This window comes from Protomyctophum bolini (genome assembly GCF_963924005.1).
Source record: "Protomyctophum bolini genome assembly, chromosome: 20".
Taxonomy (NCBI): Eukaryota; Metazoa; Chordata; class Actinopteri; order Myctophiformes; family Myctophidae; genus Protomyctophum; species Protomyctophum bolini.
Window position 1 is genome coordinate 23,784,987 of NC_137881.1, and position 5,402 is coordinate 23,790,388.

Consider the following 5,402-nt stretch of genomic DNA (forward strand, 5'->3'; position numbering starts at 1 on the left):
ATTACTAAAAAAATCATTTTACATATTGAGTTACTTGTTTAGAAATCAGCGCTATAGAGCGTCGCAGTCCCGCCACCTTTCTTGACGACGCCAGACCCAGGAAATGAATCCCAATGCGTTTTTCCCATAGACATTTCAAAACGTATTTATTTAAAGACCTTTTTAAGCATCGTACGAAGCCAACTCTTGTCGTGACAATTCATGACAACACACACAATATTTTGGACAAAACAAAATAATTACAAAGAAGAAAAACAACAACAAAAAGTGTTGTAACCTGCCGTTTTTTTCTACTTTCTAATTCTTTGTTTGGCCCGGAAAAATTGTGTTTGTTGTCATGATTTGTCACGACAAGGCGACTTTTCCGGGTCTCTCGAGGGGGCGGAACTGCGACGCTCTATAGTGTATGGGGCGGCTCCTTTCATGCTCTCACAAAAAGCACATCTGGTCGTGAGATTGTATCCACTGAGCCACTATCTGTGCTTCATCAGCGGCATTGCACAAGCCTTTGTACCTTTCAGGGTAGTTCCTTATATCATGACAGAATCTCATTTGTCTGACATTAACTTCACGTTTACAGTCAGTTTATGTGGTGGTCGAGGTACTGTAATAGTTTGGGGGCACCGTGTCGGAGTTCTAAAATTAACCTGGTCCTCTTGGGAGAGGAAACGATGCAGAGGTCAGTCCATCCATCTATGGAGTTTGAAGTTTATCAACTGGTCCTGTCTCTCTCTCTCTCTCTCTCTCTCTCTCTCTCTCTCACACACACACACACACGCACACACACACACACACACAGACTTAAAAACCCTTGACCCAGTTTAGTGTCTTGTGTATGTGTGTGTGTGCGCTGGTGTCATGGTGAGTCTGTCTGGTCTGGAGAGGAAACGGCCATTATTCAACAGCTGTGTGTGTGTGTGTGTGTGTGTGTGTGTGTGTGTGTGTGTGTGTGTGTGTGTATGTTGTGTGTGTGTGTGTGTGTGTGTGTGTGTGTGTGTGTGTGTGTGTGATGCGCGTGCGTACACAGTGCAACCTTTGTGCTGGTGACCGTATATTCGGAAATTATTACCGTACCAAATCATTGTGGCTGGAAATCATTACTGTGTGTTTGTCTACACTGTACTTAAGGCTAACGACATGTCTCATGTTATTTTCTGGTTTAAAATACATAATTTTTGTCATACATCATTTTGACTAATGGTAAACGAGCCTTTAGTGGGTTTCACGTTTCAGCGGACCCTCACAAGGTCACATTGTATAACACCATAACCTAATAGCGACATAATAATAATATAAATGATTGTTTCTTCACTTGATCCATCCCATTGGCATTTCCTGTGCCCACAATGTGATACTGTAATGGTTAAAGAAATTACTTCACACCCCAAAATAACTTTTTGTCTATCACAGACTCCCCCCGTGATCAGTGCGGGCCCGCCCTGTATGTGAACACAACGCAGACTTTTTGGACAGTAATGGATTTGTTTTCACCGGAAGGAAAAATCTTGTCCATGGGGTTTTCTCTTTGCAATATCAGTAGAGGGTGCAGTGGAGTAACAACGTATTTTTCTTCAGGTGAAAAAAAATCCCTTTCTGGCCAAAAAGTGCATTTTATTTAATTTCGCTACAGTCGAGAGGCTGGTCTGCATTTCATGCGAGCGCAGTACCATAGCTCTAATGAAGGCATTAGAGCTATGGACCAGAGTTGGGTGTAGAGAGGGAACATTTATTAGCATCATAAAAGCTGCGATCCTCGTCCTATCCATGATGACAATCTCAGCGGAGGTATTGTGGCGTCTAAACTCACCAGTGACTGGCGTGTGTGATGTAAATGAAGAACTTGTCCATATATCGCGATATATCACTATATCGTATCGTCTTCCCAATTTCGTGATGTTGATTAGTTAGTATTGTAGTAGTAGGCTACCCATTGTTGTGGACAGACTAGTTGTGGACAAGTTGCAGTCTCTGTTTTACTGTTTGGAGGAGGCAAGATTCATGTTCTTATTGGCCAGTTTGTGAGATTTTGTAAATCTTGGTAAGATTTTGGAATGAAATTCATAATTCCCGTTTTTTGCCTTTTATGATTATTTTTTTCATTTTCAGTTACAGATATCGTGATATATCGTTGATGTAATCTCTTGCAATTATTGAATATCGCTATATCGCAATATATTGAATATGTAATATCGAAGGCCTAATATCACAGATATCATATTGTGAGGTACCCATGTCGTCCCACCCCTATGCGACGCGACACTTTGTGAGTGTGTAGATCTTCTAGGCTATTTCTGGTGTGACACCAAACCTGCCACGAAGTATAAATTAGGCTTTAAAAGTGACAGTACATACATTGCCTTGTCTGCAAGAAAAAACACCAGACGTCTAGTGCAGTCGGTTAGTCTCCCTCTCTAACCCTAACCCAAAAATGTATCATGCAAAACAAAAATGTCATAGTATTTGTTGATTTAAAACCTTCAAAACTGAGTTTTCATTGCGATACCATTAAACAGCAACTTAAACTATACTATGTTGGTTCCTTGAATGCAATTCAAGGCTTCGTGCGTTGAGCAATTGATAGAAACAGAAAGATAGTCCCTTTTGTCTCCAAGACAAATGATTCCTCAGAGACGAAATAAAGTAACCTGACCTCGAACCTTAATTGAACCTAATAAGACCCATACCACATGTAGCTTATACTGTATATACTCTATACATGAGGTCATACGACACAGTATGAATTTGTGCATTTGGACCAATTAGTGAGTATGACCAACAGCAGGAGTTGGTCATACTCTCTCTTGCTCTCATCCCCCCCCCCCCCCCCCGCCCACACACACACACACACACACACACACACACACAGCTGGACCCCAGACAGAGTCCAGCTCTCCATCTGTGTTCTTGGCTGACCTCCATGTTGTTTTGTAATAATCTTCCACTCCTACTCCTCTTCTCTCTGCTGCTCCAGCAGGGTATGATTATGAAAGTGAAGCTCTCCAATTTGTTCTCTTGAATCTCTGTTATTTATTGACATTTGACAATGACATTTAACTGCTGATGTGAAATATATTTTAATGTTCCTTAATCCTTTTAATAAATCCATGCAACCAAATGAAAATATACTCCAATAAAACCAATGGACAATGTTAAATGAATGTTAAATTAATAAAAACACGTCGGCCTGTGGGAGTGTAATGAGTGGGGTTATATAGGAGAGGACACTCATTTCCATTTAACCCATTAAGACCTGAGGCCGATTCTACAAATGCCTTCTAAATTTGTTTTCTGAAATCATGTTTCCATGTCGTTGGTTCTCAATATTTATTTGGCTGCTATATGTTGTTCCAGGGACCCCCCAGAAGCAAAAATGTTTGCTTTAAAATATGTACTGTATGCCCCACCAAATCTCTACTGTAAATGCCAAAAATAGCCGATCTACAAGCTCACACTGTCGCGTTGCCGCGTCATACCAAAGCCTACACTGTTTGTGCAAGGACGCCACCAGGACACCAGAAACCTAAACCTAACCTCAGTAAAACTATACCTAAACCTAACCTTAACCCTAACCTCAGTAAACTATGCCTGCTCGGGGACGTGGTTATAACTAAGCACAGGTCACAACCCGTGTTGGATTTAGAATGTCACCGCGTTGCCACGTGTTGTGAGTTTTCAGATCTGCACCAGCTGGGGGTTCACTGTGGTTGAATGTGACGGTCCTTTTTTAACGGCATGATGCTTTGTCGAGTTTATCTTTTTGAATCTCAGCCGAGACAAAATGACAAACACTACAATAACAACAAAATGAAAACACTAAAACTCATCAGACAAACGGAACTAAAAACTAAAGCCTTTTCTAAACAAAGTATATAAACTGAACTAGCAGACCCACTTTAAAACTAATCAGAATGAAATTGAAAACATAAAGTCAAAATGAAATAAGAAAGGCCTGGCCTGACCCCTGCTATCTGCAACTATCTTAAACTACACTCGCACGTACATGCACACACACGCACGCACACATACACACACACATGGTGAGTGATTACATTTAATCCCTTTAATCACACGGGTGTGCGTGTGCAAAGTGCAAACACACATTTATTGTTGCTAAAACCCACACCTCATCATGTTTCGGTCCCGATGATGTTCTTGAGTCCCCTCCAGCGGAGAACAGTTGGTTTTCACATCCCGGTGAGTGAAGATATGGGATCTCATCCCCAGCACCACTTCCTGTTTAGATTAGACTTTATAAACCACTCATATCGGGATGAAATAAAAGAAGAAAAAAAGCAGACTCACACATGTTTACACCGCCGCCCAGTGAAGGAAGGGGTCAGGAGGAGTTTACTTGTGTCGTATATTCGGTTGCGAGGAAATGAATAAAAGTCTCCCGTTGTGCGTGAAAAGGCCAACAGTGGACAAAGTCCTGACCCGATCCAGTCCCTGCTGGACATTTTCCACACTTCAGATGAGAAAGATGCCATGATGTGTGTTACCAGATTACTAGAGAAACTGTTCAGATTATTACAAACTCTTGTTTGCATCCAGATGTAAACGTGCATTGTTGTAGAAATTTTAAATACTACTCATTCTGTATCAGGCACGCGCACACACACACACACACACACACATAGTCATCAAAGAGGGCTTGAGTCCCAGCTGCCCTTTTACAATGAATGAATGCAGCTTTTACTAAGGTGAAAGAAATGCAAACTCTTTCCATGCCGTACCCGAAGGCAGCATTCAGGAGAATTGCCATTTTCCAAACTCTTTTGGCTACATCTAGCTATATCTAGCACTTTCCAAGATGGCGCCGTGCCACCTTGAAATGGGCTCTGAAGCTGAAAATCGTTGGGCGCATTGATTCAATGGTTCCAAATACCCCCGGGCGATCAAGAGTGTTAATTCATTAATTATTTAATGATCGTTGTCAATTATAATTTATTTGCTTGGTCTTTCCTTCTTCAGCGATCTTACAGTAGATATGTTTTATTATTACAGATGTATGTACAGACATACGTACGTACACACAGAGCCGTGGTGCATTTATAATATTGTAATATTGTTTATTTCTTTTTAGGGGTCAAGCCCGAAGGGGCGAAGATTATTGTTGTTTTTGTACAGATTCTGCCATTTTTCGCAGTTTTGGCAGTTCTGTGCTGTCGTTTAACATGAAATTCGGCAATATGGTAGAGAGTCGTGGAAATCTCTCAAGAACTGAAGCTCACAGTCATTCGTCAAAGGACTCTCAATGAATGAATTATTTGATCTTCTCTATACATTCTTGACTTCAAAAAAGTCAAAGACTCTCATAGCCTGGTTAACCACTCCCCCTTGAAATCATATTTCCATTCATTTGTGTGGAGTCTCAACCCTGCTAATGCATGGTTGGTTGCGGG